General features: G+C 37.7%; 1 pseudogene; it reads left to right on the top strand.

Moving 5' to 3' along the window:
• The first annotated feature begins 6,872 nt into the window (after nucleotides 1-6,872).
• LOC145636695 (endochitinase EP3 pseudogene) lies at nucleotides 6,873-7,566 on the top strand (annotated as a pseudogene).
• Nucleotides 7,567-17,244: the final 9,678 nt, after the last annotated feature.

Here is a 17,244-nt window from a genome sequence, read left to right as displayed (position 1 = left end):
ATAGGTGCACCACGTCTCTACTTTTGAACATTTAGTAAAAAAAATTGAACATTTTTAAAAAAAATGAACATTTTTAAAAAAAATGAACATTTAGTAGAAAAATATGAACACGTCACAATAACTTAACATAAACATGCAATTTTTATGTTCATATTTTATAAGGAATATTCATTTTGTATACAGTAAATGTTCAGTTTATATTACAAAACTATTGAATTATTACGAGTTAGACAAAATTTTTTCAAAATTTGTGTGACACGTAATAATTCAAAATTTGCGATTGTTCAGATTAGTTTACTAAATATTCAAATATGTTGTTGTTCATATTTTTTTTACTAAATGTTCAAAAATATAGGCGTGTGTATTGCGATTGTTCAGATTTTTTTACTAAATGTTCAAAATTTATGATGTTCAGATTTTTTACTAAATGTTCAAAATTTGCGATTGTTCAGATTTTTTCACTAAATGTTCAAAAGTATAGGCGTGATGCATTGCGATTGTTCAGATTTTTTACTAAATGTTTAAAATTTGCGATGTTCAGATGTTTTTACTACATGTTCAAAATTTGTAATTGTTCAGATTTTTTTACTTTCAAAAGTATAGGCGTGGTGCACCTATTTCTAGGTGCACCATGATGCATCTTGAAATTTTCCTAGCACACATTTGGAGGGTTGAATCTTCTTTTAAATGATTTGTGGACTAGCCCACTTAGAATGAATTGGACCCAAACATTATATATACTAGGATATACACTTGTATACTTCATCAGTTCATCATGACCAACTTACGTTGTTATACTTTAAAATTAAAATGAAGATTCAAATGATAAATAGAACCATTATATGATCATTAAAATTATACTTCCTCCGTTTCTATTTAGTTGACGCGTTTGATTTAGGCACATATATTAAGGACAGGAGAAAGAGTGAGAGAGAGTGAAAAAGCAAGTGGGGTAGCTTGTAAATGCAAGGTAAAAAAGTTACCCCAAAAGGAAACGTGTCAACTAAAAAAAACTTTCTAAAAAGGAATACGTGTCAACTAAAAAGAAACGGAGGTAGTATTATAGCTTATGACATAGATTAACGGCTAGCTAATTGAGGTAAGGTGAAATATTCAACTGCAGTCAAGAAGTATTTATAATAGGAAATTTTGCAAAAAAACCACGTTTATATAAACAATTTTTTTGTAAGAAACCACCATAGATTTTTTATTTTATTTTATTTTATTTTTGCAATGACACACCTTAATCAAAAATTTCTTTGCAATGCACACCTTTGGGCAAAAAAGAGGATTTGACCCTATTTCTCGTGTTGACCAGACCACGTACGAGGCAATTGACCTCTTAAAACCACTCTCCAACTACACCACTCACCAGAACGCCACCAGAGAGAGTGGATTTGGTGGTGGTGGGGTGGGTAAGGCAATTTCGATGGGATGGGCAAGGCGGTTTCGGTGGTGTTCTGGTGATTGGCGTAGTTGGAGAGTGGTTTTAAGAGGTCACGTGTCTCGTGCGTGGTCAGGTCAACGCAGGAAAACAGGGTCCCTCTTTTCCGGCCAAAGGTGCATTACAAAAAAAAATTTGACTAAGGTGTGTCATTGCAAAAAAAAAAAGTTATAAGATGGTTTCTTGCATAATTTTTCTTATAAAAGATAGTCTTTTGCAAAATTTCCTTTTTAATAATAATATATTTTTAATTTAGAATAGTGAATATATTACGAGTATTAAGTCACTATATAATGTTTTAATATAATTGTCAAAAAGCACAAAAAAGTAAATTGTCATAAAGAAAAATAAACAAAAGATATGTGGGAAGGAAATAAGAGAATATTTAAGCATAATATATGAATTTGTCAATATAATTTCTTGATTCTAAAATATTTTATACAGTATATATGATTAAAAATAGTGTAGTATTTCCGATTTTCCGTAGATCCATGTTTTATATATCATTCTATAATTGTGAGCAAAATCATCATGCGCAATAGATTTAAAAAAACCCTCTAATTCTAATTCTCCAAACTTGATATCCGATTACAAAAAATACCAAACTTAGCTACCCCACTATAACATCAAAATCTAAACTGAGAAATACCATAGCTAGATTTCATGTGAGAATTTACAAGAATTTTCGAGTCCATCAATTGAATTGGAAATTGAAAAGTAATTTATAAAGAGAAATTGTGAAGCAGTAAGAAATGAAGCAAAGAGAACCATTATTATTAGTTATTAAAATGACAGCTTCCTTTTGAATGTATTTCTTTTTTTTGGAAGGCACATTTTGAATGTATTTAATTGGTGGTTTTCTAGTTATTGCTTTAAAGTCTTAGGTGTGGTTTCTTTTTGAATCATTGTAATTGGCTGGTATTCGTATATATTACTAATTTCATTTCTGTCATTAGTTGAAATGATTGATGTTGTTCTTGTTGCAGGACGCTGATCACACTGTTGTCGACTTTCTACTGTTGCTGTGCAATGCTGTTGCCGTTGTTTTTTATTCTCGATGATGTTGTCAATATTCTAATTTTGCTGCTATCTTTATCTCTGTTGGGATTGCTGGTTCCTCTCAGTCTGTTGTCTCTATCTTCCACCCTCCCTCTGGTGAGGATGGAGCTACTGCTAATGCTTGCATTCTGTCCCTGGGTTCAAAAGAATCCATACAGATGGCTCTTGGAGGAGGATTAATGTTGCTGCTGGTGGTGGAGTGATTCGGAATGATGATGGGACTTGGTTCTTGGGTTTCTCCAGCAAATACAACACTGTCACGACGCTAGCAGCTGAGCTTTATGCTGTTAGAGATGCTTTGGCTATGGACGAGGCTTTTGATGTGAAGAAAGTGGAGCTTTTCACGGATGCAATTCTATATCCATTTTTGATTTTATAGTTGGTGAGCTGCTAGTACTGACCTTCATCCATTTTTGATTTTGGTTGGCTATTGGCTTGAGTTAGGATATGCAATACTGAGAAACGGCAAAAAAGGGCTAACAACTAATGCTGCAATATTTCAAGGATGAAAGAAAGATATATTTAAGCTATTTAAAGATTTCAATTAGTGATTCCGAATTTGTTCCACTACAATTAGTCATGAATAAAGCATAAGTTGGAATTGTACTTGTTGTAATAGAAAACCCATTACTATGAGATATTGTACATATGCTATAATATATTTATATGTAATAAAAAAAATTGGCATAAATTTGTTGTACATGTATTATTATTATTATTTTTTGTAATATTAGTATACTAGAAATAATTATTAGTGAATGAAATATTTTATTTTGGTATTCTAGGTATTTTTTTAAAAAAATTGGACAAGAAAAAGCGTCCCCAAATTAGAAAATATGGACAGGAAAAACGTTGCCAAAATGTTAAATAGCAAATGTATGAAAATTTGGACATAGAAAAGCGTCACCAATTTTAAGATTCTTGACGTGAAAAAGCGTCGCCAAAGTTAAGAAAGTGCGCCAACTGTGGCAAATTGCGACGCTTCGTATAAAAATTTGGACACAATAAAGCGTCGAGATTCGCGACGCTTTTTGGTGTCTAACAAAATTTTCGACTCACGTTTTTTCGACGCTTTTTAGAAGCGTCGAGAAAGATTTTTGGGACGCTTTTATGTGTCGAAAAAAGGCTGAAAAGCGTCTAAAAATCACGCTTTTTGTAGTAGTGATTGGACAACCTCGTCTATTTCTTACTCCAAATTAAATTAATTAAATTGAATATAAAGAGTCAAGTGTTTGGAATTGGTTAGAAAGTATGTTGAGTCAATTGAATTGTTTAAGCGTGGAGTCTTGATTAATGAATTTGTTTTGTATGTTTATTTACTTTAATTAGTTGAGCATGCTAGGTTTTGTGTGTTGTAGCTTGTATGTACTCAGCTTTGCTGATTGCGTGCTTTTGTGTGTTTTCTTTTGGTCATGGCCTTCGCCTTTCAATGACCCTGTGATGATTCAATTATTACAATTGTAAATTATTGGGGAGCAGTATTGAACAAGTTAGCTTGATGATGCGAAGTTCAGGGATTTGACAAACGCATTGTCAAGGGATTTGTGTGATTGAGTATTCGATGCTTGTGTTGAACTTATTTATGCTTTGCTATTTCGTTTATGCTTTGGACTTTGATTATTGGTTTGGTTTTAAATAAGGGCCTTTATGGTTCCAATTTGTAAGCTTTGACTTATTGGTTTTCTAAACTATTTATGTTTGGTTTTCCGCTGCAATACTTTCATAAAGCCTTAATGTTTTAACACGTGGCGGTAGCATGCCAATGGTTCTCCACTATTTTATTTAAAGTAAGTGGTTTGGAAAAGGGAGAATTATTGGGGTGTTACATACACACAAAAGTATGGGGTGGAGTATGAAGAAACCTTCATTCTCTCCAAGTTGTCAAAATGGTTACTATAAGGGCTGTTGTTGCTTTGGTTGCTTGCAAGAATTGGAATTTGTTTCAATTAGATGTAAATAATGCATTCTTGCATGGAGACCTTCACGAGGATGTTTATATGAAGATTCCTGAGGGTTTAGAAGCTGGAAATGGTAAAGTTTGCAAGCTTACTAAGTCATTGTATGGTCTGAAATAAGCTTCTAGGCAGTGGTTTGCCAAGCTTCACAATGAGCTCAAGAATCAAGGTTTTGTTTAGTGTAAGAGTGATGCTTCTCTGTTTGTGAAGAAAACCTGCACCAACATCACTATTGTTGCTGTACATGTAGATGATATCATTCTTACTGGGAATGATATTGATACTATCACAAAGCTGAAGCAACATCTTTATGAGACCTTCAGCATTAAAGACCTTGGGAAGTTGAATTACTTTCTTGGAATTGAGGTGGGTTATCAAGTATGGAATTGTTCTCACACAAAGGAAATTCACAAAGGAGTTATTGTCAGACTGTGGGATATCTTCTTTTACACCCGTTGTAACTCCCTTCCCTTTAAATATGAAGCTGCAGGAAACTGATGGTGTGTTACTTTTTGATCCTTCTCAATATAAAAGTTTGGTTGGTAAACTGAACTTCTTAACAAACACCAAGCCTGATCTGTTGAGCCAATTTATGCAACATCCTAGAACCTCTCACTTAGAAGCTCTCCAACACACTTAAAACTATGTTTCAGCAACAGCAGGACAGGGCATTCTGATGAAAGTTGGAGATTCAATCACCTTACAAGCATTCTCTAAATCTGATTGGGCTTCCTGTCCCAACACAAGAAGATCAATAACTGGTTACATTCTCCAACTTGGTAAGCCCCTATAAATTGGAAGTCAAAGAAGCAGCCTAATATCTCCAAATCTTCTTTTGAATCTGAATATAGGGCAATGGCAAGTGCTTCAGCAAAGGTAACATGGATGGTCAGAATTCTTGCAGAACTTGATGTGGCTAATTCTATTACCTTGCACTGTGACAACCAGTCTGCCATACACTTAGCAAAGAACCTTGTGTTCCATGAAATGACCAAACACATTAACATTGACTGTCATTTCACAAGAGAAAAGGTTCTGAAAAGGCTCATTCAACTCACTTATCTGCCTACCTCTTCTCAGTATGTTCTCACCAAGATCTTACCTTATTCTCAGTTCAATGACTTACTGTCCAAACTTGGCATGACCAAGCCCCTTCCAAGTTTGAGAGGGGTGGGGGGGGGGGGGGGGTTGAGAATACCATTAACACAAGTCAAGCATGGCCTTGCCACGCCATCAGAGTTAGTTACAACAATTAAGAAGTTGGTTTTTTTTCTTATTTTAAAGCTAAGTAGTACTGCAATAAAAGCTAGCTGATATAAATAGCTATGCACCTTGTAATTTCTAATTAATTAGATTTCATACTCTCAGTATTATTTCTCTCTCTAGATTTTGTAAGAACTTTCTCTCTCATTAATGCAATTTAGTTTTAGGCCCTGAGCTAAGCTTCTACGGATGCATCTATGATGGCAGATAATCCTTGTGTCTTGTTCTTCTTTTTGGCTTAATTTCTTCAGTTTTTCTGGTGTACTTAACTCCTTGATCGAGGAATTTGACAATTAATTGTTGTTTTTATAACTTTTAATTACCATTATAAGAACCGTATGGTGCATATATACCATGGGGTTGAACCAAGATATCATCATACATTGACATAGTTAGATTTCTACAATAATGGGATTTAATTTGTTTATGAAAGATTGGTACGAGTATGGCATGACACGACTATTTCTTAATCTGTTTTAGGTACACTCTGTTTGAACAAGAGACATGCTAGCACTATCATGGTGGGACTACATGGCACGACCTATGCTCACCTTTTATTATAATTTTTTTTTTTTCAATTCTCCCACTTCTTTATCTTTATCTTGAGGAGATGCAAGTACTAAAATCATTTAAAGTGAACTTTTACTTGGAGATAGAGGGAATAATTATTCATATTTACTTTCAATTTCCTCCTAGGGGTGGTGCTTTATTACATTTGTTTCAACTTAAACTTTTATAATTTTTTTACACAAAAAAACGTAAATAAAATCAAAATCTAAACAAATTGAAGGGAGCATACATCAAATATTAAAATCACAACTTATCACCTACCAGAACGAACATGAATTTGGTACATGGGGAATCCCCTCATATGGCCTTATCCATGAAACATTATATCATCTATCACTAATTACATGTAATATTTTTTTCTTGAAAAATCTATCATTCAATACATGATCATGAACAAGTAAAAAATGGCATTCGCATAATATGGCTGTCCAAACCCAAATGTCAACAACTTGTACATATAAATCACATCTTACATACGGCGTTTACTTAGTCTTCTTTCCTAGATGATCTCTATATAAACCCAATTTTGCAATGTCTAACTCATCATCAGTAATCACATACTCAAAAACTCAACAACAAAAATGTCATCCCTTAGACAAATATTCGCCATACTCGTGGCAATTGCTTGTATGTCATGCACAATGATTGCAGCTCAAAACTGTGGGTGTGCATCCGGCGTTTGCTGTAGCCAATATGGTTATTGTGGCAACGGCGAAGCCTACTGTGGCAAAGGGTGCAAACAAGGCCCTTGTTACTCTTTCTGTGGTGGTGCTGTTTCAGTACAAAGTTTGGTGATAGACGCGTTCTTTAATGGGATTAGTAACCAAGCAGGCTCTAGCTGTGCTGGTAAGCGCTTCTACACCAGATCTGCTTTCTTGAATGCTCTTAATAACTATCTTCAGTTCGGCAAAGGTGGATCCTCCGATGATACTAAGCGTGAAGTCGCCGCCTTCTTTGCTCATGTCACCCATGAAACTGGACGTAAGTGTTTGTTACAAACTAAGTGTTCTTCTTGCTTTATACCTCGTATTTACTAGTTTGAGCATAGTATCATAATGTTATCCTTTAATTCTTGGCATGTATGATAAGACAATATGAAAATGTCAAAATGTAATTTCTTTTTTTACAAAACTAGGAGTATGGTAGTAAGGCCGTAAGATATTAGTGCCCATTAAAAAAATGCCTAAAAAATTCTTTATTTTACTAAAAATTTTATATTAGTCAATTAATATATAACTAACATAATGTTTTAATCATTATGTAGTTCATAATTGATTCTTATTACTTGCCTTTGTGGCTCAAGTGACAAACATAATTTTATAGAGAAGGGATAGCTCAAGTGGTTAGATCTCTGATCCCTCTTGGTTCCAAGTGATATTGGGATTAATTTTCATTATCACCCTCATGACTCTCTAAACACCAAAAAAAATATTATTGATTTATTTCTCTTTAAGTAATAAAATACTATTTAGGTATAAAATAGGATCATCATCAACATTTTTTTATTGGTGCGTTTTCTGTGTGTTGTTCACACCGTTTGGCCGACTGACACACACCAAACACTGACTAGGTAACCAGACCGAACAACCCCTGATTGAGTAACCCCTAGGCCCTGAATGACCGAGTAACCCCTGACCGTGTAAATCCCAATTGAGTAACCCTTGAGCGACCGAGTAACCCTTGATCGATCGAGTAACCCCTCATGTCCAAGTAACCTATGACAAAGTAATCTTTGATCGATTGAATAACCCTTGACTAAGTAATCTTTAACCGATTATTAAAAAGAAAAAGTAACCCTTAACCGACTGAATAACCTCTGACCAAGTACTTCCAGCCACACACTTACTAGCCACATATGAAACTTTGTGTTTTTTCTATTTATTCAATTTTTGGGTTCATTTATTGTAGGGAATATTTCAAGCACTATAACCCCAAGCTTGAACCCCACTGTGATCATACACTAAAGTATGGTGGCGTTCAAAGGGAAGGAAAAGAGAGCAAAAGAGTCGCCAACAAGTTTTAGGAACTTGTAAACCGTTCACGAGGTGAAGGTTACACCCCTTAACGATCCATGAGATCGTCAACTCCATAAGGTCTTGAACCAAATAGGGTTCTGGGATGAGGGTACGAATCCAATCTACAAAAGAAGGAACTCGCCCTATAAAATAGGCCTCTACTTTATTATGCTCGTATTCATGTGCGCTTTCTGACTAATATGAAAACATTATATTAACCTAAGTCTAGAGAGCTTTTGGTGCGTTTCCTGACATCATGGCGCGTTTCCCTCGGATCCTGACATCATGGCGCGTTTCCCTGCCAACTTTCTGGAGATTCGGAAGGGCGACCAACACTCTCTCTTCCCCGCCTTGAATCAACTGCTCTTTCCTAAGTTTAGAGAGCTTTTGGCTGGAACTTCAGCGCTGGACATAGCCTCCGAGGCTGCGACAGCTCATCTATACGTAAGTGTTTTATGTAGTTTCGTCTTTTTGGTTTATGGAGATAAAGTTTTTGGTTTGTAATCTGGGGTATGTTTGGCCAGTGTTTGCAAAATTCGCTGGTGTTGAGGGACAGGGTGATTGGTTTGGCTAAGGAAATGAAGAGGTTGGACAGCGCTGCTAAGAATGTTGAGGACCAACGGAGGACTGCTGTCAACGTGTTTCAGATGACGAAGAAAGAGTTGGACGAGGCGAATAAGAAGGTGGATACTCTAGAGAGTCAACTGTCAAACCTGGCAAAGAAGACGGAGGAAGAAACTCAACAGCTCAGGGAGCAGTTGAAGGAGCAAGCCAAGCATTTGGAGGATAAGGTCGGGGTTATTGCGGTCAAGGAGGAGGCTCTGACAAAGGCACAGGGAGAGTTGACGCCCACCCAGAAGGAGTTGGAGGACGCCTTGGATGATTATGCGGAGTTGGAGATCAAGGTGAAGGCGAAGCTCATGAAACCGTTCTTGGATGGGAAGACTTCGGAATGGCGTCCCCAAGAGGTGATCAACTGTTTTCTGGCCAATGGCGGGGCTCTCAATGAGTTGGAGGAGGACGCAGTAGTGGTGTCGACTGCAGATTCAGGCCCTGGTCCTTCTACTGTTGTTCCTTCTCCTGTCGTCGCTGTCGAGGTTCAGCTTCCCGTCGTCGAGGATCAACTTGCTGTCGTCGATGGCCATCCTTCAGAAGATGTTAAGGAGTTGCAGGTCGAAGGTGTTGACGACAACGCTCGTGTTGATGAGGTCGTCAAGGAAGTTGTTGGTGATCTCCCTGTCGACGGAGCTGATGCTTGAAGGCCATCGTCTGTGATGGTTTAATCTTTTGCTTTGTATGCTTTGGATGAACTTCTGTCTTTTTGTTTGGAAACTTTGTTTCTTGTTATCATCGTACTTTGTCCCACTTGAGGGCAAGTGGTCTTTTGACTATTTCTGTGTGTAAGTGACAGGGTAAAGTCGTATGCCCTAATCAAAAATAATTCCTAAATTCTCTAACTAAAGTAGATAAGGAAGTAGGGTCGATCTCCACAGGGAAACAAGTCTTTTTAATTCTAATTAATTAATATAATCTAAATTATCCAAGTAACCAATATTTTAAATATGATTTCTATACTACGAAGGGTGAATTTAGGGAGAAAAGAATCAATAATAAGGAAATCTAGGGTCGCAGGTTCACCAATAATTAATATTCCGGGATAGAACGAAGCAATCAATAATTAACAATGCATCAATAACATGATTAACAAGCTCTCGCAATTTATTAACCAACATGGATCTAACAGGCCCTCGCAATTTATTAGACCTAAGTTCCTATTAAAAATAGCCTTTAATATTAAATCAACATCTGCTCGATTCATCAATTCAATATTGCTAAACATTCACAATCAAATTACATCTGCTCGATTCATAATCTAATTGCAAAGAATTAAAACAATTCAATAGGAAATTATCATGCAATATCAACAATCAATAATAACAAACTATCCCTTCATATTAATTATGGATCCCCATGAACCCTAGAATTAAACTACTCACTAATCATCATAACTAATCCAATCAAATAAACAATTAAAAACATAAACAAGAAAACAATTAAAATAGCTGAAATTAGAAAGGGAAGAAATTGTACCAAAACAAATCTGGAATTAATGAAGGAATTAAGTACAAGAGTTGAGAGAGAATTCTAGAGAGAGAAAAATACTAAGTAGAGAGAGAAAGTCTAAGAGAAAGAAGTGATTAATTATCCGTACAAAACGAAAATAAATATCTCCCCTAAAACACGAATTAAACAAAGCTTAATCAGGTTCTAACAAAACACGCGCCCGATCGGGCGAAGGGGGCGCCCGATCGGGCCCGCCTTTTTTCCTATGCCTATCCTTCAGTGCAGCTGTAGACACCCATTTGTGTCTCCTCAAAACCAAACCCAGTGATGAGTGCCTTTCACGTCGAATCATAATATGTTGTGGAAAGGTCTAGTGTTGCGGAAAGTTTTATTTCTTTTCTTTTCTCTTCTCTCTGTTTTTGAAAACTTTATTTTAAGAAAACAGCCAATCCAGTTTGGTTGGTCCATGATATGGGTCCAATAGTGGTGTAGTTGGATGGGGCTTGCAAAGACCTTTCCAACGATATATTATAAGCCCAATTCCGATGAATATTGAGGAATTTATGGCCAATTTACTAAACTGGGCCCGGTTTGAGTTTTAAGTACGGCCCAATGATCTAGGGGAGGGCCTAATATGATTTATCATTCCTAATGTAATTAGGAATGGTTTTGGTCTTCTAGAACATTCTAGAAGGTCTCATCATTCTTAATTCAATTAGGATTCTTTAGAGTTTTAATTAGATCAAATAGCATTTTTGATTGAAATTATATTATTTTATCTTCCAGTACGGTAAAATTATCAAATTTTCGAAAACGTGTTAAAAGCCGGTTTGGCGTCCAACCCCAGGCCTTGGCGCCTGGAACCAGGATTGGCGCCAGACGCCAGCCATTGGCGCCTGGCGCTAGCCACTGGTCCTGGCGCCAATGAGCCAGGGCTGGCGCCAAGTTGTTTTTGCGATCTTCAGACTCTGTTTTGATAAATTATCTTTTTTGGCCGATTTTCTTTATAAATATCGTATCAAAAACTCCGTTTTGAGGGACGGATTTATCATCTATCATTCACCAATTCTCTTTATTCTTAAGTCTTCATCAACTATCTATAATTCACCAATTAGCATTCATCTACAGTCAAATAATCCTTTTCACTCATCTCTTTTCTTCAACTTTCATTAGTCATTCATTCTTTCTAAACTTTATTCTTTAACACAAAATTCCGCATTCGCAAGATCTTGATACACCTAGCCATATTCGAAGTTGCCTTCGCCCTAGACGTGAAAGGTTTTAATTTCTGAGGGTTTGGTCCCAAATCTCTCTTTCAATTATTTAATTTAATTGCTTTGTTTATTATTTTCCTTGAAGTTACTGACGTGTGTATTTTGTTATTAGAAAGAGGTACGAGGCATCCAAGTAAGTACTTTATTGATTTTATGATGTAGACATCGTGTTTAGATTGTTATTATGATATTCATATTATCATGTCTAGGGTATTTTTAATATCAAGTATGATTAAAAGTATGATGCTTCCTATATTCTTTCTAATATTTATGATTATGATTTATCATGATTATTTATTATGTTGCCTGATATGCATATTATTGTATATTATTTATTGCTTGATCACCTTTTATTGCAGGTTAAAGGGAATTTGGTATTTGCAATCACGCTTGATAAGATAATTAATAATCTTGTTAGGTTAATTGTGATTATAATTCAAGTGATCACCAATAATAGTTTATTTGTGCATTAAATTCAACCAACATAGATTAAACAGGTTTAGGGTTAAATCTATTGATTGCATGTTAATCAAAAAGCGCACATGAATACGAGCAGAATAAAGTAGAGGCCTATTATTAGGGCAGGTTCAATCTCTTTTAGGTTGGATTTGTATGTACCATCATCCCCGAACCCTATTTTGGTTCATGACCTTATGGAGTTGACGATCTCTTGGATCGTTAAGGGGTGTAACCTTCACCTCGTGAACGGTTTACAAGTTCCTTAAAAACTTGTTGGCGACTCTTTTGCTCTATCTTCTTCCCTTTTGGACGCCACCGTACTTTAGTGTATGATCACAGTGGGGTTCAAGCTAGTGGGATTTTTAAAGGCTTGAAAATATTCCCTACAGCTGCGCCCGATCGAGCCTACGCTCACCCGATCGGGCGCGCATCTTCTTGGCAGCTGGCATGAGCGCAGCTCGCCCGATCGGGCGTAAGCTTGCCCGATCGGGCCCGACTTCATCTTGGAGGTTTGGACTTCGATTTGGGCTAGATTTCTCGGCCCAATCCATATTTCCTCTCGGGTCTCGAATACATGGTCCAATTGCCTCGGGCTCCGAAAATGATCGTGCTCCTCCAATGCTCGTAGTCGCTTCATAAAAATCCCGGGAAAATGCTCCGAAGGTGCAATTCCCTGCAAAACTTAACCAAAACTACGAAAACACTAGAAAACACATATTAGTAATAAAAGTGGCCCTAAAGGGCCAAAAACACTACTAATTATGACCAAGGGACGGGGGTAAAATACTATATAAAATGGACACATCAAACTCCCCCAAGCCAAACCTTTTCTTGTCCCTAAGCAAAGGGCTCATCAATGAACATATAAAACATACTTCACCCCAATCAACAAATCAAAAGCCAACGATTCAAGGTAAAATTAAACAAACATGCTTCAACGTTAATCAATCTTATTCATCTAATCACCCTTCCTCCCCAACAATTGTCAAGTATAGAAAACCACAAGAGCATATAGAATTCAAGACTAGTGTTCACACACTCGACTCTCATTTATGTGGCGAGTAAAGAATGTACTCGATCGCTCTCCACCCAACCCCTTTAATGTGAACAATGCCCTCCCAACTCACACTCTCGTGTGTATAAAACAATGAACGCTCAATCCTACTAGTCGACTCGAAATATGTCAAGTCATAGCTTGCATTGAAAGACAACACTTTCACATTTACACAACTTCTATGCACAAGGTCGGAAGGTCTTTTAATCTTGTAATGTAAGGCTAGGGTAAAGGTAGGATAAATTTGGGATTATGTGAGAGAAAAGCTATGCATTAAGGGAGCCAAATCCTAATAAACCCAAGATAAAAAATAATGATCATACACGTCTCCATCAACATAACTAACTCCAACAAGAATCCACCAAATACAACTCCAAACAATATAAACAATCCCAACACTTACAATTTCACTCATAAAATATGATAATGTAGAACTTGAGTGAAATACAAACTTTGAACTCATTCTCTTCTTTTTTTTTTTTCTTTTTAAACTTGAATTTTTTTTTCTTTACTTTCTCTTGAACAACCTTCAAATAGAACATTTGAGCATTAAATTTTTTTCTTTTGCTCTTTTTTTTTCTTTTTAACTCATATTGGAAATTTCAACTTTGAAACACAACATCAATATTTTCCAATCAAAAATCAAAGAACAATAACTCTTCTTTTATTCCCACATTGTGCAAATAATATGCACACCACAACTCCCTCACCTCACCAACTAATAGCTCCCCCAAGCCAAGCTTGGGACTAGTAACCAATAGGGCTCATATAGGCTTGTAATGTGGCTAAATAAACAATAAAAGGGCACAAGCAACAACATGGGTAACAAGAAGGGAACAAATGTATCTAAATATCTCTGAAGACTACCTAAGGAATGAACGCCTTCGTCCTCCTCATGTGCATATTATAAAGTCATGAAACACTACTCATAGTTGCAAATCAATACTCAAATTCATTGACATACCAGGAATTATGGAACTATCACACATTTCCTAACCAAATCAACTAGTCAGGCACTATATTCACAAGTAGTTGGGCAAAATTGACGCAAGTTAAGGAATCCAAACAATTAGACTTCAAATCATGACCAACAAATCCAAAATGTTCATCATCAAATACCAAGAATCAAAACAATTTTCTCAAGTATGGGGCACAGGGAAGCATGATTTACAATTCATTGGAACGTATTTTTGAATTTTTATTTTTTTGAATTTTTTTTGTATTTTTCATAAATAAGAAAGCAATAAAAACTACACTAGGAAAGAAAAAAAAACTATACTAGAAAGCAAATAAAGAGAGAGAAGGAAGAGAATTTCCAAGTTGAAAGAACACCCCCAAGCCAAATCAAGCAATGCCCTCATTGACTTGGGAGAGTAGCCTACTCCTCATCCTCATCCATCTTAGAGTACCCCCCACCGTGGCTAGAGCCGGCCCCGCCATGGCTAGAGCCACCACCACCATACCCCGAACCACCGGCATAGTAGTTAGGGTCTACATTCCCACCCATACCCCCATATCCGTGGACCGAAGAGTAGTCCACATAAGTACCATAAGCACCGGGGTGAGAATACCCTCCTTGGGGGTATTGGAACCAATCGGGAGTAAGGGAATCGGGAGGAATAGCCCCCTGACAGGCATAATCATCATACATGGGGTAAAGGCCCCTCCCTAGGTTCCTCTCAATAAGACCAAACCTCCCATCTAGGGTGCTTAACCTAGAGTCTAGGTTTTGCATCATGCCCTCTACCCTTCCTTGTCCCGTCTCAATACGGTCTAGTTGGCTCCTAAAAGCCGAAAAGTCATATGGGGCATTTGGGTCGACATTATAGTCGACCGAGGTAGTAGGCATTGTAGGCATGCCGTAGGTGAAAGGTGGGGGTGGTGTGTAGTGGGGTGAGTGGTGAATGGGGGATTGGTGAGGTTGTGGTGAGGGGTGAGGTGGTTGAACCTCACCTTGACCATCTAACTCGAAGGTATAAGAGGGATTCCCCCTCTCGAATTTGGTCAAGGCGGGGTGGGGTAAGGTAAAGTCTTGATCCCTCCTACCCGATTGTCGGTGGACAATCCACCAAGTATCACTCCCCACCGGTTGTACCCAATTCAAACTCCCAAAATAAGTAGGTCCATTAGGTTCGATCCCACAACTTTTCTATGGCCATCGGGGTTCCAACCTAAATGCTTCCTAGCTATATGGGTCACTAACCCCCCAAAGTAAATAGGCGCTCTAGACCTACTAGCTTCGGCCGCATTGGCCGCCCTTTGAAAATGGTTGGCTATCCTATGAGGTATATTTAATTTTTCAGCATTAGGAATTATATAGGAATCCAACAATTCCAATTCATCCCTCTGAACATTTGCCGGTTCATTCCTCCCAAAAATGGTGAGGCCGACAAATCTTTGCCAAAGTTTGGGGACGGGATGTTGAATCCATGTCCCTTTGGCATGTTGGAGGTTCACCAAATCCTCCCCTGTTAACCTCTTGTAGACCACGGCGGTGTGGTCTTGAGAAGGTTCAATAGGCTTGTCCAATTTCAAGTCAAACAATTTACCAAATTCCTTTAAAGTTAATCTCACATTATTGTTTAACAATCGAAATTGGACATGAGTGATAAGTGCATTCATTTTGATAACATTACAACTTGATACAAATTCCAATGTTAAATAATCATAAGTATCATGGAACATTTGAAAAAACTCACTCATGCCTATGCCCTTAAACAATTTTTCTACATATTTGTCAAGACCTAACCTAGCTAAAGTAGGATGATGTATGAAACGGGTAGAAATTACCTGACGATCGATGAGGTTGATCATCCGAACCCGTTGCTCCTCCGAAACGATTACAACTTCCTCCCATCCCGGAATTTGAAGGTCCGGGTTGATTGTTGGTTGTGCCGCACTAGAGCTCTCACCCCTTTGATTTCTTGAACGCTTGGAGGCCATTGTCGTTGAAAATAGTAGAAAATTTGAGGTTTCTCTCTCTTAGGGTTTGAGAAAAATTGAGAGAAAATTGGGGAAAATTAGGATAGAGTGTAGAGGAAGGTGAGGGAAGATGAAATATGTAAAAAATTTTGAGTTTGGATGGAGGAATTGGAGAAGATCTTAGATTGAAGTGAAAGTTTAAGGTTTGAAAATGGAGGTTTTAGAGAGAGAAAGTGAATGAAGAAGAAGAAATAAGGAGGAAATGAGGGAAGAAAGAAGAGAAAAGAAAATAAAGGGGGTGTCGTCCTGATGGCGCGCCCGATCGGGCGAGCCTCGCCCGATCGGGCGAAGGTGTGATTCTCCAAAATTCAAGTTGCGCGCCCGATCGGGCGCGAACACGAATGATTTTTCGCCCTTTTTCTCGCCCGATCGGGCGAACTTCGCCCGACATTTCTTTTTCTTTTACTCGATTTTCCAAAAATTTTGCCCGATCAGGCAAGCTTCGCCCGATCGGGCGAAAATAACCCTGGAATCCACTTAGCTTGCGCGCCCGATCGGGCGAAATATGCTTCGATTCTTAGCTCACTTACACGCCCGATCGGGCAATTTCGCCCGATCGGGCGAAATTGACCATGAATTCTGGCTCACTTGCGCGCCCGATCGGGCCCGAGAGAGCCTTTTTCCTCCGATTCCGTTTCTTCTTCAAAATTTCTCTAAGTCTTTATACCCTGTGAAATTCATACCTGTACAACAACACTTAAAACCGGTGAAATATCACTCTCCTCGCCTCTCTAAAAAAAAACAATAAAAATAAAAAGGAAAAATTAAGGAAAAGGAAAACTAGCCTATAAAGCATGAAATACGGGTTGCCTCCCACAAAGCGCTGGTTTATCTAGGTCCCGCACGACCTTCTCACCACCTTGAAACTCATGTTGGAAGTGGAGTTAGGAGAGTCTCCTCCACATCTCTAATGGTAGCATCTTCATGATACACTTTCAACCTTTGGCCATTCACCTTGAATTCTTCACCTTTGTCATTCACCAACTCTACCGAACCAAATTTGTTTACCTTTGTGACAGTGAAGGGACCGGACCACCTAGACTTCAACTTTCCTGGGAAAATCTTCAATCTAGAATTAAAGAGAAGAACCTTATCGCCCGGTGCA

This window comes from Chenopodium album, chromosome 6, assembly GCF_948465745.1.
Source record: "Chenopodium album chromosome 6, dcCheAlbu1.1, whole genome shotgun sequence".
In the NCBI taxonomy this organism is placed as follows: Eukaryota; Viridiplantae; Streptophyta; class Magnoliopsida; order Caryophyllales; family Amaranthaceae; genus Chenopodium; species Chenopodium album.
The sequence above is the reverse complement of the archived record's forward strand: the minus strand, read 5'-3'. Positions and strand labels throughout refer to the sequence as shown.